The 21,407-nt window shown below is 39.7% G+C and overlaps 1 protein-coding gene across 3 annotated transcripts in view; it reads right to left on the minus strand.

Moving 5' to 3' along the window:
* PAPPA2 (pappalysin 2) overlaps window positions 1–21,407 on the minus strand; it is a 268,840-nt gene that overhangs the window by 197,525 nt on the left and 49,908 nt on the right. The gene's annotated exons all lie outside the window — the stretch shown is intronic.

The raw sequence follows: 21,407 nt of genomic DNA on the forward strand, positions 1-21,407 counted from the left end.
TTTGCTCATTTGTTTTGTTTCTTCAATGCCACATATGAGTGAAATCACATGTAGAATACCTGGTTATTTGATAGTATTTTGTATTTGATGCCAAACCAGTGGATACTTAGAGACATAGTTGTAGATCAGATATATACAGCTGAAGGGATTAAGTAATTAACAGGTAATACACCCTTCTGGTAGCTGAATCCCTCAGAAAACAGGGCCAACCTTTCCTCTTGGTGCCCAATAGGTCTGCATATACAAGCCTGATCACTAAGGAAATAAGAAGAAATAAAGAAAGCCCCTCAGATACAAGAGGAAAAACAGGTGTGATCTGAAGGCTACCCATGTATCCAATCTTACTGCCAAAAAAATAGAGCATTTCATTTTCTGAGCACCTAGCCCAGAAATGTAGTGAGATTGCTCATCAGCCTCTACTGTCTGGACAGGAAGCTTCCAGCTGTCCTTCTTAAACCTCATTGTACTTACACGCATTCTTCTTTTCCTATCCTTCAAATGCACTCACTTTTGATCTCCATGTGAAATCAATTCGGGTATATCACCAATGATAGGAATTTCTAAAACACCGTCTAGGTTTTAATTTTCTAAATCCAATGATATATCTTATAAAGGGTTAGTATCCAAAATATATAAAGAAATTTTAAAACTTAACACTCAAAAAACAACCCAGTAAAAATGGGCAGAAGACATGAATTGACATTGTTCCAATTTTATTTTAAATGGCCACTATCATAAATCCTTTTGTTAAATGAAAAGCCATCCTCAGTATTTGTCAGTTTTGCTTTTTTGAAACAGGGACACAAGTACACGTTACAAATCATTCAGACATTTGCACCCAAAGAGTAGAAGGCAGGCATGTTCTTTAGTCATCTCAGCAACAGAAATGTTAAAAAGAAAAATCTCAAAATAAATTAGCATAATCTTATGAGTATAATGTTTAGCAGAATAAGCAAGTGTCACACAGATGCATGTAGGATGTTATCATTTAAATAAAGTTCAAAACGAGGCAAACTAAATGTATATTTTAGGAATACATGCATAGATGATAAAACTATAAAGAAAAGTTGAGAAATTATTATCACAAAAATTAAATCACAAAAAAAGGGAAGGGAGAGAGAAAGTGATACCAGGGATGGAAGGGTGAACACAGGCCTTTTTTAAGGTGCTAACAATCTATAGCTCACATGTGTGGCAGATGCCAACTCTGTAATTATTCTTTACATCAAATATGTATGCTTCATATACTCTATGTATAATATTTTTATAATAAAGAATAAATTAACACCAACTTTAGTTTTGAAATAAATCTGACTTCTTATATTTTTCAGTTTGGGAAAACAGTGGGAAAAGAACATGGAAAGGAGACTTATACTTGAACAACTATGGAGTGTATCACTAATGGATTAGTTTAGTATTCTTACACAACTGGTGGTAGACTGTGTATATGAGTATGCATTTTACAAGGGATGGGGACTATTCACTTATCTATCAATTCTTTGCTTCAATCAATATTTATTTAAAACCCATCACATATGAGGCAGTAGAGATACAAAGATGAACAAGACATGAGCTCTAATCTAGAAGAGTGTATAATCTAGTGCTAGAAGACTAGTACCTTTCTAACTTGCCAAAATGATAGCCCTTCCCTTCCTTCCCCACTCTTCCCAGTTGGAACTTCCAATGTCTCTTGTTTTACTCTCTAGTTTCCAAGCCAATCATCTGGACAGGATTTCTATTGGTGGCCTCAGGATCCATCACTTGGTAGAGAGTGATAATGCTATCAGACCCAGTGTTCATCAGGGCAGAGTAAGCCCTGGGCTTCTGACTCCTACGATATTAACTAAGCCTACTAAACAGTTTCTCTTCCTAGCACTAGCCTTCAACTCCTCCTGCCAGTTGGGTTGCCCACTCTCCACAGCCCCACACTGATTTGAGTGATTTCTCAAGCACATCATTCCCTGTATGGTATCCCGAAGGGTCAGTGTCCTCAGCTGCAGTGTCCACTAACTGAGCTACCTATTGCTGATACCCACACACTCAAGTCCACCAAACAGCCTCCTGCCTGACTTCATGGGGCTCATCCTGCAACCTGGTTAAGTCCCCTAGTCCCAGCCGACCAAGTGCTCACTCTCTCTGCCTTTCTCCTGAACAGTCTCCCTAGGCTTTGCTCCAAAACAGACTAAAATGACAACAATGTAATAAATATAATAGAGGTATCTACAGAGTGATTCAGAAGCAGAGAGGAAGAATTGGGGTGGGGATGGGAGTAAAGGAAACAACTAATTTGAATCTTAATAAGAAGTGTACCAAATGAAAGAACAAAGAAACTTTCCAGCAAGGAGGAACAGATTCTTCAAAGGCATAAATATGGGAATGAATCTGACATGCTGGGAAAACAAGTTTTATGCATTCAAGGAATGATGATAGAACAGTAGATAAGGGGAAAAAGAAGAAAGATCTTAAAGTCTTACCAACAAAAATGTACCCTATTTGGCATGCATTTAATTTATTCTTGTCACAGTAACGATGACATAATGAGGTAATGCATTGTGTTATGGGGAGATTAGTGTGGGCTCACTCATTCTCAAAATTTATAAGGCTTAGCATTCAAGGAACTCTGAGCTTCTTTAGTATGACTGCAATCATCCACATGTTTCCTCAGATAGGTGACAGAAGCAGGTACAGCACCTACCCAGATTCAGTGATTTTTAATGGACTTATGTAAGGTCACAGAGTGAAGGAAGGAGCCCAGGAGATGCTCAGCAAAGTAGTGGTGATATATATTTAAGTTGAATCAAACGGAAACTTGATCCTTGGAGAAATCTCCCCAGAATTCTGTACACTCAATGCTATTTCTTTGAGTGCCACGACAGCTGTCTTTCCTGTCCCCTTGTAGAAAAGGCAGCTGTTCAGGGAAGGAGGTCTTCCAACAGGGACAGTCCCAGGTGAAATGAGGACTGGCTGTTTTTCTATCCCAACCATAATGAAAGTTGGCTTTAACTCTTCCTGGCATTGTTGGAGTTTACACTATTCATTTCAATGGCCTTCTGGCTGCCAGAACCTCTTTACTGCCCAGTGATCTACATGGCCAATAGTGAATCATCAGAGACACACATTGACTTGTTCACCTCTCTGAATTAGAGACACGCTAACTCAACCGGCCAAGACGACTTTGTTTTGAGCAGAATGCAAAAGGATAAAACATCAGGCCAGAGAGTTGGAATCAAAATGGAAGTTCTTGGGATCCCTGGGTGGCGCAGCGGTTTGGCCCCTGCCTTTGGCCCAGGGCGCGATCCCAGAGACCCAGGATCGAATCCCACATCGGGCTCCCGGTGCATGGAGCCTGCTTCTCCCTCTGCCTGTGTCTCTGCCCCTCTCTCTCTCTCTCTCTGTGACTATCATAAATAAATAAAAAATTTTAAAAAATGGAAGTTCTTGAAATATATGTAAAATGGTTATAATGATAATAAAGAGCAAAATATCTCAAGCTATTAATTTGGTCAACAACTTCCCTTATCATTTGACCCATTTTTATTGCTCTTGGACATAGGTAGGCAGAGCTGGAGTTGATAAGAGCAGATGATTTTGGAAATTCTATTATATTGGACAGAGTATACTATCATGTCCTTCCAAATCTGTACCTCAGCTGCACTGAACCTCAAAACCCCGACCTCAAAAGGAATCTTGCATTCTTATGGCTTACCATCATCAAGTTTGTTAGTAATGGCACTTGCTTCAAGACCCCTTGGTAGCAAAAAGATAAAAGGAAAAAGGATTGATAAGTGACTTTTAGGGACAATACTTGGCCTAAGGTCATTATTCTAGGGCCCATTAGATCTTTAGAGATCACCCTTGGCCTCCTTAGATCAGTCTGTATATTTATACCTTCAACAAACTTATTTAGCACAAATTTATTAAGTGCCTATGACGTTCTTGATGCAAGATTATACAAGTCAAACTGTGTGAAATTCTGGTTGTTTCATCTATAAAATGAGGATAATGTGCATCTCTCAGAATGAGAATTAAAAATATAATAAATTCAAAATACTTACCTCAGTGCCTGACACAAAATCAGGGCTTAATAGTTACTTCGTTCAATTACAGCAGCACAAAGACAAATTGGTATACTTCCATCAAGGAACTCACAGTGTAGATTGTGCCTAAATTCCCCCAGTGTCCTAGAATTACTATAAACCTGAGATAAGTTATACCTACTTGATCCTTCACAGGCTCTGTGGGCAGAACCAATTCAAGACTAACCTTAATTATCAGTGTTCTGGGATCCCTAGGTGGCGCAGCGGTTTGGCGCCTGCCTTCGGCCTAGGGCGCGATCCTGGAGACCCAGGATCGAATCCCACATCGGGCTCCCGGTGCATGGAGCCTGCTTCTCCCTCTGCCTGTGTCTCTGCCTCTCTCTCTCTCTCCCTCTGTGACTATCATAAATAAATAAAAATTTAAAAAAAAATTATCAGTGTTCTGAGCAGAGGATCCCATGGAGCTTTCTCCTACATGAATTCTAGATCCTAATTCTACCATTCCATTTAGCTGCTACATGAAAAGAAAACCATGGAATATTTTATCATTTAAATATAATTGATTAATGAAGCCATCAGGAAGGTGCTGTCAAGTGACAATGAACATGAATAATATCTCTGGCCTAAGACCCTTCACAATTTGTAGAAAGTATTCTCAATTATAATTTTTTAAAGAGAGAAAGAGTAATGTTTCCTGGCATGAGATGGTGTTGTATTCACTAGAGGCAGTTATTGCAAGAAACATGCCGTAGATCCTTATATTGAGTCCTCAGAGCAACTGAGTCACAGGAATCACCCATGTCAGAGAAAAATCATTGCCATCAACTGGTCTTTCCTGGAATTTTAGTCTTGACTCCTATGAAATTGGCTTTGCCAAAAACAACTACCATTGCTTGTTTGCTCTCTCTCTCTCTCTCTCCTTTTTATTTTTCAGTTTGTACTTTAAGATAAAACCTGGTATGCAGAATTAGTCAGAATTACTTGGAAAAGTGAAGTCTGATTAGGAAGTACAGATGAAAACTTGCATTGGTTATTGCAGACACTGAGTTGGGGAGCAAGGTACCAGAAAAGATGACTGTGAGAAAAGCAATTTGACTTCCAGGTTTCGAAATGACCCCACTCTGTCCATTACTGTACCCAAGGCCTCATTTGGGTTTGTAGGTGAGCCTATTACATTATTGCAAATTTCAGGCTTGTCATCTTCTATTACAAGGTATGCTTACTGACTTTATTTTTTTAAGATTATTTATTTATTTATTCATAGAGACAGAGAGAGAGAGAGAAGCAGAGACACAGGCAGAGGGAGAAGCAGAGGGAGAAGCAGAGGGAGAAGCAGAGGGAGAAGCAGGCATCATACAGAGAGCCTGACGTGGGACTCGATCCAGGGTCTCCAGGATCATGCCCTGGGCTGCAGGTGGTGCTAAACAACTGCACCACCGGGGCTACCCTCTTGCTGACTTTAAAAACAAAGTGACTATTCAATCTGGAGACATCTCAGAAGACCCCAAGTAGCTTTCAGATCAATAACCTACCAGTTGTCTTCAACCTCAGAAGGATAGATTCAGTTATTAGTATATTTATAAAGTGACATTTTCCCCTCATACGAATATATTAATGATGTATTCTAGTCTTTCAACGACTCTTTATACTTTGGGGATTTCTGTTCCTTTGTCAACCCTGAAATAAGAGCTAGTTTGCTGCCCTACCAATTTTCCTCCCTCTTCATCTCCCTCTGTGGCATCTCTTATCTCTTTGCTGGTATCTCTATATCTGAAGGCAGTATGTATCTTTAGTATAGAATGGGTAAAGGTATTATTAGGAATATCTGTATTTTCCTAATGAAGAAAAAATATGGAAAATAGGATGAATTAAGTAATATCTATCTTGGGACAATGTACATTAATCTTCAATGCAAATACAACTTTATTTTACTTTTGTACTCAATCCCTTATAAGAGTATTTGCTTATAGAGTAAATTTCTATAAATTGAGCCTCACTTGAAATGTTTTTCCACTAACTTCTATTATCTAAAGAAATATGATAGTGCCAGACAGTAACCTGACATCTTGAAAATTGAGTAAATATGTTCCCAAGAGCCACTTCTTTACCAAAAGAGGTATTAACAGAAATAGAGCATATGCTATTCCAGGAACATATGCTTAGCATGTGCCTTTGTGATGACTGTCAGGAAGTATTTTCATTGAGTAAACTGGCTCTCAGTATACATTACTGTATGTACATGGCCCTTTATGGGAATGGTAATAAAGTCTCAAAGTGTCTATTAGTTTATTTCTCTCTCTTTTGAGATAAGCAACTTCACACCAGTTTTTTATGCTTTGCAAAACCATCTGCTTAGATTGAATTATTCTATTATGCTGGCTGTAATTGAGTGGATCAGGAATTAGTGCATTAATTGAAAACCAACAAATAAAAATGTTCCATATTGGATTATGGCCCATTGACCCAACTAGATCTTCTCTGTTCAAAGAAGGTAAAGGTAGAAGAGGAGGATCAAACAGAATTTCTAGGGCCACTTTTAGTACCAGTGGAGCAACAGTTACATTCTTACACTAACCCACATTACTTGAGGTCACCAGGACACCTGAAAGAGCTAAGCTCAAATAGCCCTCATTATTAATTCATTTTTTTCATAAAGCTCTAAAAATTGCCTAATGAGAATCACTATGATGGAGTATGATAGACATCATCAATGATGATTTCCAGTGATCCTTGGCACCTGGTATTCATACCCTTGTATTATCCCCTCCTCTGGAGTGTGGATTGGGTTTCATGACTCATTTCTAATAAATAGAATAGAGACGGATATACTTCCAAGATTAGGCTATAAAAAATCTGCAGCTTCCATCTTGGGTTTTCTTTCTACTCATCTACTCTATGGAAAGCCATGTGGTAGAGCAGCCTTATGGAAAGGCCCACATATGAGGAACTGACACCTCTTGCCAACAACCATATGACTGAGCTTAAAAATAGATACAGTCAAGTGACAAATTACTACAGCCCAGTCTAATATCTTAATTGTAGCCTCTTGAGACACCCTGAGCTAGAACCACCCACCAAGCCAGCCATTCCCTGATACCTAACCCTCAAAAATTGGGAGGTAATAAAGGTTTGCCATTATTTAAGTTCCTATGTTTTGGAGTAATTTGTTAGTCAGCAATAGATATTATTTGGAGGGATATATTTATACAGGGGTTGGCAAACAAGAGCCTGTAGGCCACCGACTGTTTTTGTAAATGAAGGTTTATTAGAACAGAGTCATATCCATTAATTTACATATTGTCTGTGACTGCTTTCACACTACAACAATAGTGTTGAGTGGTTGAGACAAAGACTGTATGGTCTGCAAAGCCTTAAGTGTTTATAGTATTTGCCTTTTTTAGAAAAAAAGTTGCCAATCCCAGGACTTAGAATGAATTTGATTTCAAATGACCAAATAATACTTCTCTGGAAGTGGAACCACAAGTACTGATCTAACTTCTTCTTTTTGAAGATTAATATAACTATTGCTGTAACAGGTAAATGATCTGTCTAGCATCATATAACCAATAGCAAAGCTGAACAAAAGATCCAAGCTTCCTAGCTCCCATTCCAGTAGTTCCTTCAATTTACCATAATACACCTCCCTCAGATAAGCCACCACAACAACATGTTGTTTTATCATGAGTTTCCTATGTTACTTAATAAATCACTATAGGTCCCACTACATTATTTCCTAATAGCACAGGAACATTCACTAATGTGTCTCAAAGTCTTAGCAGATGACCTTATCCCCTGATATAACTAAGCTAATTCAAATATATATGAAAAAGGAAAATGACAGATTATTGAAAGACTCATTGAAAATAGTTATTCAATTTAATTTCATTACAGTTGACCCTTGAACAACATGAGTTTGAACTTTCCAGGTCCATTTACATGCAGATTTTTTTCAGTAAATACAGTGCAATTCTGTAAAGGTATTTTCTCTTCCTTTTGATTTTCTTAATAACATTTTCTTTTCTCTAGCTTGATTATTATAATACAGTATATGATACATATAACATACCAAATATGTATTAATTGACTTATTGATAAGACTTCCAGTTAATGGTAGGCTATTAGTAATTAAGTACTTAGGGAGTTAAAAGTTATATACGGATTTTCAATGGGGATGTGGCACAATTCATCCCAATGATATTCAAGGGTCATCTATATTTTTACTCTTGCCAAGGGATTATGCAGCTGAAAGTGGTAAGCTAATGATGTATACTTACTGTCAAAAATTACCTGCTGGATTTAGGTATATAAATCCTTTCATGAGAGAAAGCAAATAAGCACCACCAATTTGACTTTCTTATGACCAGAGCAGACACTGATAATCAAATACAGCATCCTTTCCCACTAAACCTTGCTATAGTCTCAATAACCCTCTTCTACACCATGCTGCAGAAACTTACCAGCATTCAGTCAAAGTTGCCACCTGGGTTAAAACTCACGTACCTTCTCTGACAGACAACAATGCTACAGTCTCTATACTGGAACATACTGATATAAGTTAATTTCAGACATATTTTAAAGCAATTAGTGACCAAGGGAGCTTAATTGCTGTCTATTTAATGCTAAGACAGCTACAAGACACACATGGGAAGAACAGAGCTAATGGTGCAATGTATATGAGGGAGGATCTGTGACTGTGGCCAAATGCACATCAGGGTCCAGCTGCACAGCTACTTTCTCCATAAATCTTTCCCTGATATGCAACAATATGTCCTGGCTTACCTGGGCAGTCCCAGGTTGTTTCTCTTATTCTACCATAATCATCATCATTATACAAAGAAGGTATTTGTTGAATTAATGAATGCCTGAGATCATAAAATATCTAACAGCTAAAAAATCTATCCCTTATTCACCTCAGTAAATCTCACAGATAAACAGTACACATGCTTTACAAATATTGTTTGAATAAATGAATAAACAAATGCATGAATGCTTACAATAGTTTCTTGACCTCATTGGTCAACTTTGCTCAGTATGTTTGTTCTTCAAAACATTATAGATGGGAATACTGATAAAAATTCACTTATTGAAATATCAATTAATATGCACCAAACAAGAGCAGCATATGCGACAGGGCGAATTCTTTACTTCCAGATGTATTTAAGTGGTTTACTGAAATATGGTGAAGTCTCCTTATCTGGTCATGTTGGTATGGTTAGTAATAAACATGGGGTCAGTAGTGGCCCATCTCTGAAGATATGGCATGGATCTGATGACCTCTGAAGGTCTAGGTGACTCATCTTAAAAAGCTATTTTGACAAAATCGGTCTCAGAATATGAACCATGAGCAGAGACCATCAAATAGTCTACAGAAGTTAAGGAATAAAAGGTTTTGCTTAATATTAAATTATCTCAAATTCCAAAATGGAGGAACTGAAAATAAGAGTCTGGAAGAGTACTGATGGAAATCAGTACTTATTAGTATCAGAAATGTCTTCGGATTGTCTGTCATGACATAACTTAGCTACATTTCTCAAATTCTAGCTTGTGATCTAACACTCCAAGCATCATTCTCACAGCTCCAAAACCATTACTTTTAAGTCTTAAAACTATGACAGCACTTTTTAGATCAGTTCCGATCTTCAGACTAGTCATTATAATAAATGAGATGCTCTGATTTGCTAAAGAAGGATTGCCTCTTCAATCTCCCATAGAGTTAACATTGACTTGAAGGCTTTTCCACACTTCTGTGGAGTTTACATAGAAAAGGACCTAATCAGGTAAAGGCAAGGTGGCGGGAGAGTAGGGTCTCCAAATCACCTGTCTCCACCAAATTACCTAGAAAACCTTCCAATCATCCTGAAAATCTATGAATTCGGCCTGAGAATTAAAGAGAGAACAGCTGGAATGCAACAGTGAGAAGAGTTCGCGCTTCTATCAAGGTAGGAAGACGGGGAAAAAGAAGTAAAGAAACAAAAGGCCTCCAAGGGGGAGGGGCCCCGCGAGGAGCCGGGCTGAGGCCGGGGCGAGTGTCCCCAGGACAGGAGAGCCCCGTCCCGGAGACGCAGGAGCTGCACCGACCTTCCCGGGGGAAAGGGGCTCGCAGGGAGGTGGAGCAGGACCCAGGAGGGCGGGGGTGCCCTCGGGCTCCCGGGGACAGTAACAGACACCTGCGCCCCGGGAGAGTGCGCCGAGCTCCCTAAGGGCTGCAGCGCGCACGGCGGGACCCGGAGCAGCTCGGAGGGCTCGGGCGGCGGCTCCGCGGAGGGGGCTGCGCGGCCCCGGGAGCAGCTCGGAGGGGCTCGGGCAGAGGAAGAGGCTCCGTGCGGAGGGGACTGCGCGGTTCCAGGAGCAGCTCGGAGGGGCTCGGGCGGCAGCTCCGCGGAGGGGGTTGCGCGGCCCGGGGGCGCGAATCCACCAGCGCAGGCGCCGGAGCACAGGGCGCCGGGACACAGCCCAGGATCCCGCCTCCCCCGGGACAGGCAGAGGCCGGGAGGGCCCAGGACAGCAAGGACACTCCTGCCCCAGTTGAGCAGATCAGCGGCCCCGCCCCGGAGCCTCCAGGCCCTGCAGACGGAGTTCCTGCCGGAGCTGAATCCAGGTTTCCAGAGCTGCCCCGCCACTGGGGCTGTTCCTCCTGCGGCCTCACGGGGTAAACAACCCCCACTGAGCCCTGCACCAGGCAGGGGCACAGCAGCTCCCCCAAGTGCTAACACCTGAAAATCAGCACAACAGGCCCCTCCCCCAGAAGATCAGCTAGACGGACAACTTCCAGGAGAAGCCAAGGGACTTAAAGTACACAGAATCAGAAGATACTCCCCCGTGGTTCTTTTTGTTTGTTTGTTTGTTTTTTTGTTTTGTTTTGTTTTGTTTTGCTTTTTGATTTGTTTTCTTCCCCCACCCCCCTTTTTTTTCTCCTTTCTTTTTCTTTCTCTTTTTCTTCTCTTTTTTTTTTTTTTTTTTAGTTTTTTTTCTTCCCTTTTTTTTTTCTCTTTCTCTTTTCTTTCCTTCTTTCTCTCCTCTCTTTTTCTCTTTTTCCCAATACAACTTGATTTTGGCCACTCTGCACTGAGCAAAATGACTAGAAGGAAAACCTCACCTCAAAAGAAAGAATCAGAAACAGTCCTCTCTCCCACAGAGTTACAAAATCTGGATTACAATTCAATGTCAGAAAGCCAATTCAGAAGCACTATTATACAGCTACTGGTGGCTCTAGAAAAAAGTATAAAGGAATCAAGAGACTTCATGACTGCAGAATTTAGAGCTAATCAGGCAGAAATTAAAAATCAATTGAATGAGATGCAATCCAAACTAGAAGTCCTAACGACGAGGGTTAACGAGGTGGAAGAACGAGTGAGTGACATAGAAGACAAGTTGATAGCAAAGAGGGAAACTGAGGAAAAAAGAGACAAACAATTAAAAGACCATGAGGATAGATTAAGGGAAATAAACGACAGCCTGAGAAAGAAAAACCTACGTTTAATTGGGGTTCCCGAGGGCGCCGAAAGGGACAGAGGGCCAGAATATGTATTTGAACAAATTCTAGCTGAAAACTTTCCTAATCTGGGAAGGGAAACAGGCATTCAGATCCAGGAAATAGAGAGATCCCCCCCTAAAATCAATAAAAACCATTCAACACCTCGACATTTAATAGTGAAGCTTGCAAATTCCAAAGATAAAGAGAAGATCCTTAAAGCAGCAAGAGACAAGAAATCCCTGACTTTTATGGGGAGGAGTATTAGGGTAACAGCAGACCTCTCCACAGAGACCTGGCAGGCCAGAAAGGGCTGGCAGGATATATTCAGGGTCCTAAATGAAAAGAACATGCAACCAAGAATACTTTATCCAGCAAGGCTCTCATTCAAAATGGAAGGAGAGATAAAGAGCTTCCAAGACAGGCAGCAACTAAAAGAATATGTGACCTCCAAACCAGCTCTGCAAGAAATTTTAAGGGGGACTCTTAAAATTCCCCTTTAAGAAGAAGTTCAGTGGAACAGTCCACAAAAACAAGGACTGAATAGATATCATGATGACACTAAACTCATATCTCTCAATAGTAACTCTGAATGTGAACGGGCTTAATGACCCCATCAAAAGGCGCAGGGTTTCAGACTGGATAAAAAAGCAGGACCCATCTATTTGCTGTCTACAAGAGACTCATTTTAGACAGAAGGACACCTACAGCCTGAAAATAAAAGGTTGGAGAACCATTTACCATTCGAATGGTCCTCAAAAGAAAGCAGGGGTAGCCATCCTTATATCAGATAAACTAAAATTTACCCCAAAGACTGTAGTGAGAGATGAAGAGGGACACTATATCATACTTAAAGGAACTATTCAACAAGAGGACTTAACAATCCTCAATATATATGCCCCGAATGTGGGAGCTGCCAAATATATCAATCAATTATTAACCAAAGTGAAGAAATACTTAGATAATAATACACTTATACTTGGTGACTTCAATCTAGCTCTTTCTATACTCGATAGGTCTTCTAAGCACAACATCTCCAAAGAAACGAGAGCTTTAAAAGATACACTGGACCAGATGGATTTCACAGATATCTACAGAACTTTACATCCAAACTCAACTGAATACACATTCTTCTCAAGCGCACATGGAACTTTCTCCAGAATAGACCACATATTGGGTCACAAATCGGGTCTGAACCGATACCAAAAGATTGGGATTGTCCCCTGAATATTCTCAGACCATAAGGCCTTGAAATTAGAACTAAATCACAACAAGAAGTTTGGAAGGACCTCAAACACGTGGAGGTTAAGGACCATCCTGCTAAAAGATAAAAGAGTCAACCAGGAAATTAAGGAAGAATTAAAAAGATTCATGGAAACTAATGAGAATGAAGATACAACCGTTCAAAATCTTTGGGATGCAGCAAAAGCAGTCCTAAGGGGGAAATACATCGCAATACAAGCATCCATTCAAAAACTGGAAAGAACTCAAATACAAAAGCTAACCTTACACATAAAGGAGCTAGAGAAAAAACAGCAAATAGATCCTAAACCCAAGAGAAGAAGGGAGTTAATAAAGATTCGAGCAGAACTCAACGAAATCGAGACCAGAAGAACTGTGGAACAGATCAACAAAACCAGGAGTTGGTTCTTTGAAAGAATTAACAAGATAGATAAACCATTAGCCAGCCTTATTAAAAAGAAGAGAGAGAAGACTCAAATTAATAAAATCATGAATGAGAAAGGAGAGATCACTACCAACACCAAGGAAATACAAACGATTTTAAAAACATATTATGAACAGCTATACGCCAATAAATTAGGCAATCTAGAAGAAATGGACGCATTCCTGGAAAGCCACAAACTACCAAAACTGGAACAGGAAGAAATAGAAAACCTGAACAGGCCCATAACCAGGGAGGAAATTGAAGCAGTCATCAAAAACCTCCCAAGACACAAGAGTCCAGGGCCAGATGGCTTCCCAGGGGAATTTTATCAAACGTTTAAAGAAGAAACCATACCTATTCTCCTAAAGCTGTTTGGAAAGATAGAAAGAGATGAAGTACTTCCAAATTCGTTCTATGAGGCCAGCATCACCTTAATTCCAAAACCAGACAAAGACCCCACCAAAAAGGAGAATTATAGACCAATATCCCTGATGAACATGGATGCAAAAATTCTCAACAAGATACTGGCCAATAAGATCCAACAGTACATTAAAAAAATTATTCACCATGACCAAGTAGGATTTATCCCTGGGACACAAGGCTGGTTCAACACCCGTAAAACAATCAATGTGATTCATCATATCAGCAAGAGAAAAACCAAGAACCATACGATCCTCTCATTGGATGCAGAGAAAGCATTTGACAAAATACAGCATCCATTCCTGATCAAAACTCTTCAGAGTGTAGGGATAGAGGGAACATTCCTTGACATCTTAAAAGCCATCTATGAAAAGCCCACAGCAAATATCATTCTCAATGGGGAAGCACTGGGAGCCTTTCCCCTAAGATCAGGAACAAGACAGGGATGTCCACTCTCACCACTGCTGTTCAACATAGTACTGGAAGTCCTAGCCTCAGCAATCAGACAACAAAAAGACATTAAAGGCATTCAAATTGGCAAAGAAGAAGTCAAACTCTCCCTCTTCACCGATGACATGATACTCTACATAGAAAACCCAAAAGTCTCCACCCCAAGATTGCTAGAACTCATACAGCAATTCGGTAGCGTGGCAGGATACAAAATCAATGCCCAGAAGTCAGTGGCATTTCTATACACTAACAATGAGACTGAAGAAAGAGAAATTAAGGAGTCAATCCCATTTACAATTGCACCCAAAAGCATAAGATACCTAGGAATAAACCTAACCAAAGATGTAAAGGATCTATACCCTCAAAACTATAGAACACTTCTGAAAGAAATTGAGGAAGACACAAAGAGATGGAAAAATATTCCATGCTCATGGATTGGCAGAATTAATATTGTGAAAATGTCAATGTTACCCAGGGCAATATACACGTTTAATGCAATCCCTATCAAAATACCATGGACTTTCTTCAGAGAGTTAGAACAAATTATTTTAAGATTTGTGTGGAATCAGAAAAGACCCCGAATAGCCAGGGGAATTTTAAAAAAGAAAACCATATCTGGGGGCATCACAATGCCAGATTTCAGGTTGTACTACAAAGCTGTGGTCATCAAGACAGTGTGGTACTGGCACAAAAACAGACACATAGATCAGTGGAACAGAATAGAGAATCCAGAAGTGGACCCTGAACTTTATGGGCAACTAATATTCGATAAAGGAGGAAAGACTATCCATTGGAAGAAAGACAGTCTCTTCAATAAATGGTGCTGGGAAAATTGGACATCCACATGCAGAAGAATGAAACTAGACCACTCTCTTTCACCATACACAAAGATAAACTCAAAATGGATGAAAGATCTAAATGTGAGACAAGATTCCATCAAAATCCTAGAGAAGAACACAGGCAACACCCTTTTTGAACTCGGCCATAGTAACTTCTTGCAAGATACATCCACGAAGGCAAAAGAAACAAAAGCAAAAATGAACTATTGGGACTTCATCAAGATAAGAAGCTTTTGCACAGCAAAGGATACAGTCAACAAAACTCAAAGACAACCTACAGAATGGGAGAAGATATTTGCAAATGACATATCAGATAAAGGGCTAGTTTCCAAGATCTATAAAGAACTTATTAAACTCAACACCCAAGAAACAAACAATCCAATCATGAAATGGGCAAAAGACATGAACAGAAATCTCACAGAGGAAGACATAGACATGGCCAACATGCATATGAGAAAATGCTCTGCATCACTTGCCATCAGGGAAATACAAATCAAAACCAAAATGAGATACCACCTCACACCAGTGAGAATGGGGAAAATTAACAAGGCAGGAAACAACAAATGTTGGAGAGGATGTGGAGAAAAGGGAACCCTCATACACTGTTGGTGGGAATGTGAACTGGTGCAGCCACTCTGGAAAACTGTGTGGAGGTTCCTCAAACAGTTAAAAATATACCTGCCCTACGACCCAGCAATTGCACTGCTGGGGATTTACCCCAAAGATACAGATGCAGTGAAATGCCGGGACACCTGCACCCCGATGTTTATAGCAGCAATGGCCACGATAGCCAAACTGTGGAAGGAGCCTCGGTGTCCAACGAAAGATGAATGGATAAAAAAGATGTGGTTTATGTATACAATGGAATATTACTCAGCTATTAGAAATGACAAATACCCACCATTTGCTTCAACGTGGATGGAACTGGAGGGTATTATGCTGAGTGAAGTAAGCCAGTCGGAGAAGGACAAACATTATATGTTCTCATTCATTTGGGGAATATAAATAATAGTGAAAGGGAATATAAGGGAAGGGGGACAGAAAGGGAGACAGAACATAAAGACTGCTAACTCTGGGAAATGAACTAGGGGTGTTGGAAGGGGAGGAGGGCGGGGGGTGGGAGTGAATGGGTGACAGGCACTGGGGGTTAATCTGTATGTTAGTAAATTGAACACCAATAAAAAATAAATAATAAAAATAAAAAAATAAAGAAAGAAAGAAAAAGAAAAAAAAAAGAAAAGGACCTAATCATTGTCTTAAAACCCCATTTAGACACAATGTGAAGATTCTAGATGCCTGAGGAGGACCTTGCATGAAACTTGACAGAAAAGAAATCAAGAAACTAATATGATCTCAAAGGATTTATTTAGTTTCTGGCCAGCCTTTGAAGTTTTCATATGTAATAACAGAGCTCATTCAACAGGCTTCATGTAGGTCTGACCTAACAGCAGATCCTACTATGGTATAATACATGGCCCAGTTAATAGAGCTTCTGTACCTTTAGGAAAGTGGCTAAGGCAGACTCCATGTGGCAACTGGACATCTGATCTCTATCTGACTCTTACTAAAGCCTGGTAAATTAAGAATTTCAAGCTCATAATGGAAGAAAAGAAGGACAAGATGCCTCTATATTCTTCCCTCCCTCCACTCATCCTTTTCTTTTCCTTCTCCATGAACCTCTTTACCTCCTTTGCCCTCCCTCCTTATCCTCCACCCTGAGTTGGGTTAATGGTTATTCACTCCTCAAAGAAGAATCCTGCCTGATCTGGTAAAATGATATGGCCTTCTTAGCCTATCCATCACTGCAGTGTTCCTTTATTTCCCAACCTCTCCTACAGCAACTGAAATGAGGCATGGGCATGTGGCTATTTTTTCTTTTAAAATTGGAACTTACATGCTGCTCTCAGTGTTGGCTGCTTGGTCACCCAGAAACAGACACTCAGGGTGCCCGGCCATAGACACCACAGAGTCAGCCCAGTATAATTTCCTGGAAGTCACATTACCCATAATGATGGGCAGCCCTGGGATTTATTCCCATTCTGAACTTGGCTTCATATCTTATTTTGATCATCCTTCTCATTTTTCTCCTCTAGTATCATCTACTTTATCAATGATTTTATTAAGTGAAACCAGTAGACCTGATAAGCCCATGGCCACCTAGGCAAGGGAGTCTGCTAAATTAGATCTGTGATATCAAACTCCTTCTGAACTCCAGAGTATAATTTTGAGGCTATGGAGTGAATCAGAGGCAGAGAATGATATGGGGGAAGTTAGAGGCTTAAATGTAGTCCTCTGCCACCTGCCTAGCAGCTTGGATAGTTAGACACAGTTGAAGAAACAACTGGGAGTCAGACAATCTCCCCTTGGGTTAGTCAATCAATTCAATCAATCCATTGGTTTTGTGACTTAAGGCAAGTTTCCTTATCCATACCATAACACAACAGGGTTAAATTAAATGACCTCCAAGATCTAGTTATGATGTTCCATGACTTTGAATATGAGTAGGTTCATATGTCTTTCAGAATTTACCTTGGTTCCTACCCTTAGAGATTCACAGAAGCTATTTTCAGAATCCCTTTCTTTCACAGTTCATGAAAGAAGAAGATGAGGTGAGATTCATAGGTCTCCTTCCCATTTCAGCACATGAAGACTGACTGAATAGAGGCCACTATGATGTTCCTCAAGCCCCTGTCATCAATCCTCTCCTTCTCCTCCTTCATCAAGAAGATCAAAGCTACCAAGCAAAGCCTCTCTCAAACCACTGCCTGCCTGCCTACAACTCATGTATCAGTATCCACTCTCACCGCCTTCCCTCCAGTCTCAGAGAAGGATGTGTGTCCTTTCTTCAGTTCATGGCTGCCACTGTCGCTTGGGCTCTGAACCCCTTCCTCTGCTACCTCCACAGAAGGGTTATTCCCTTGATTATTCATCTTCAAAACTATTCCAAGATAAAATTATTCCAACCATTCTCTAAAAGATGGAAATTGAGGTAATAAAATCACCTTTGTTTGTGTGTAGTATGGAGGACCCAGTAATGATTCTTCAAGAGAATGTTAGTTTTTGCATAAGGCCATTGTAGGGAAGGTTCTCATTGCACTACACAGTTTTCTCCACATGGGTCCCCAGGAGAAATTTCTGTCCAGTCTGATTACCTAACCAGCTATTATCTTGAGTGGCTGTTTGTTTTCATCTTATAAATAGGGTGAGCCGTGTAACTTATCCTTCTTTTACCAATTCTGGGAAGTTCAGAGCTAAATCTGTGTTCTAACTCTAGCATTCTAATATATATGCACTCATTTTGCATACTAAATTCACCACTGACTTTATCTTTTCTTATCTGTCCTCATTTTCCCTTCTTTTCCCCTTTTTTTAATCCATGTGTTTCTTATTTTAAGTTGTTGTATCATATGAAAATATAATTACACATCAAGTTCTGTCTGCAGTAAGGCATGGTATAACTATCCCCTACACAGAAAAATAAACATTTCTTCCAGAGATTTCTTATTTAGAAATATGTATGCAAAATGTATAAGAATTTCTCTTGCCATGGAAATAAAGTCCAAATACACAAGAAAGCAAAACTTAGAAAAGTATTTGAATAAGCATTAGAAAAGGATTCCTTGGATTTGAGTTTTAGTACTGGCCACCATAAATTATTGAAATGAGGTGATCCACTTAAATTAACTACATAAGGATGCTGTGACAGATACCCCACGAGTTCTAAAGATAGGACAGACCACTACTGCACAGGTCGTCTTCACTTTGTGTCCTTTTCAAAACTACCTGTGATGGATGAGGCTTCTAAAAACAGAAAGAAAATGTGATTTTATCTAATTGCTGACCAGGAATCTATGATCATGCAGGAAGGTCATTGAATGGAAAAATTAGAGATGACAATTTTTTCCCATTATACTAAAACCTATGGAAAAGGAGTAAAGCAAACTACTAAACAGAAGTTAGATATAATTACAAAATGTACTAACAGAAAGTATTATGCTCCACATGAAGTCAATCTGAATAATCGTCCTTCTAATATTAGACTGTGAATGCCCCATAATGCTGCCCTGTTTTCACTTAATGGTTAGGCCATTGAATAAAATGGTAATTACTATTATAGTTATTATCCTAAATCTCCTTATACTATATGACAGGTGCCAATTCTCTGTTGACCTTAATCCCTGGCCTAATCTACTCTCCCTTCTGGTCTCTACTACGCATCTTTCAAGGACAACTTCAAATCTCATCTCACCACCCCTCAATGAGTCCTTCCAGTTGGGAAGAACCAAACATATAAATGATTCTTAGAATGATTTTTCTGACAACAGTTTACAGAGTTAATTTTGAGGTTAGGAGGAAGACTAAAGTAGAAGGACAAGTTGGTTAGTTTCTGTAGAAACTCAGACTTGGGGGGCCAAAGATGATTAGAGATAGCACTTGGCTTTATCCTACTCAATATTTGCAATTATATTCATATATGTCTCTCCTCCAACTTGAACTCTTTGAAGATAAGGATTACATCCCTAGTACCCACTACTGTATATAAAAAACGGCAGGCATCCAATAAATGTTTGTTAGAAACTAAATGAATTAATGAATGAGTAGATGAATGAATAGAATGGGTGAGATGCAAAAGAGGGCACTGAGATTTTTAAAAAATTTCTTTATACTGGCTCTTTGATCAAGTAAAGAGAAATTAAAAATCCATACTTGATGATGAACAGGCTATTTTACCATCTTGCTCATCACCACTCTCCTCCCCAAACTTTGGATGGGCTCCAGGCTGTTGACGTTCCTCATAAAACCTGCTGCCCAGAACTGAGCACAGGCTCCAGACAGAGCCTGATCAGAACTATGTCTAGAGGGAGCATCTCTTCCAGCCATCAAGAACTCTATTCCTTTTTAACAGAGCCCAAAACTGTTGGCCTATTTTTAATGGCCACATCATGCTTTTGCTTCATATAAAGCTTATGCTCCTGATTATTTTCACATGGAATGCTGCAAACACAAGTATCCAGCAGCTTGGTTTCTGCATTTTTTATAGTCTAAAATCTAAATTCATCCCTGTACATTTTCATGCTGTGGTATTTACCCCAGCATTTAATACTTTAAATTTTTACATGAAATATTTTTCAATCCCTAATTGACCCAAATGCTATCATCCCCTAACTTTGTAGCATTCATGCAGTAGGTAATTCTGAGTATCTACTGGGCACTGAAAACAGAGGGTAGACATGGGCTTTCCTGAACATAAATTTTACTGAAAGCATAGTAGATAGAAGATGCTTATTATACTCAGCTTTGCATTTTCTGTACTTATATGAGAAAGAAGCCTACAAGAGGAGATAGGGCACAGATTACATCTGGGTCAAGGTAATTCATGTCTCTGCTTCCTGGTTCATGAGGACTTATTATTAATATATAAGGTATGATTTTGCCCCTGTAAATTCCACACTGAGATGAATGCTTCTTTTACATCTCCTTTTCAATCTTCTACCCAATATCTCCTTAAGGATGTCCATCTCTTCAAACTCACTGAACCCAGTGCAAACTCACTCTCTTCAAACCCACTGAACCCAGTGCAATGTCTCACCAGATGTTTATGAAGTATTTTTAATTTACAAAGCACTTTCAGCAAGTAGTATCTCATCTGAACTTCACAATATCCCTTTGTAACAGAACAATTAGGCACTTCTCTCTATCTTCTTCATTAATATCATTCTACTGCTCAAGCTTTCCTGCAGCTTCTCAACTTATCAAAAGTAAAAGTTAAAATCCATACAATGTCTCCACCTACTAATCTCTGTTTAATTGATTCTACTCCAGCTATAGTAGCTCTGTGCTATTTCCTTCTATCTGAAATAATCTTCCAGATTCCATGTGGCTCACCCCCTACTTCCTTCAGATATCTGTTCAAATGTCACCTTGACCTTCCCTGCTTCTATAGCAAACTCTCCATTTCCCTTATTCTGCTGAATCTCTTTCCACTCCAGTCATCACCATTTGACATATCATGTGTTCACTTGTCGTACACTGTGTGTTTTCTCACATGAAACTATAAGCTCTAGAATGCAAGGGCTATTTTTTCTTCACCACAGTATCCACAATGCCCAAGAGGGTGTCTGGGCTAGACTAGGTGTGCAATTAACATTTGTTGAATATTAATAAATATGAATATTAATGAACAAATAATCAAATTATGTGGCTAGGTTGGAGGTTGCTTTGGTGGTCAGTTAAGTGTCTGACTCTTAATTTCTGCTCAGGTCATGATTTCAGGGTAGTGAGATCGAACCCCATCTCTGGCTCTGCCCTGAGCATGGAGCCTGCTTAAGATACTCTCTTCCTTTCCCTCTGCCTCTCCCCCATCCCTCTCTTAAAAATAAAATTATGTGACTAGGCTGGAGCTAGAGCTAAAACCCAGTTCTGCTCATTTCTGGTTTCCTAGTTCTTTCCACTGTACCACAATAATTTCCCTAATCATTTTCAGCCTGTTACCCTTGCATGGCTAGACTACTACAGGAGTTTAG

Source organism: Canis lupus, chromosome 7 (assembly GCF_003254725.2).
Source record: "Canis lupus dingo isolate Sandy chromosome 7, ASM325472v2, whole genome shotgun sequence".
NCBI classification, from domain to species: Eukaryota; Metazoa; Chordata; class Mammalia; order Carnivora; family Canidae; genus Canis; species Canis lupus.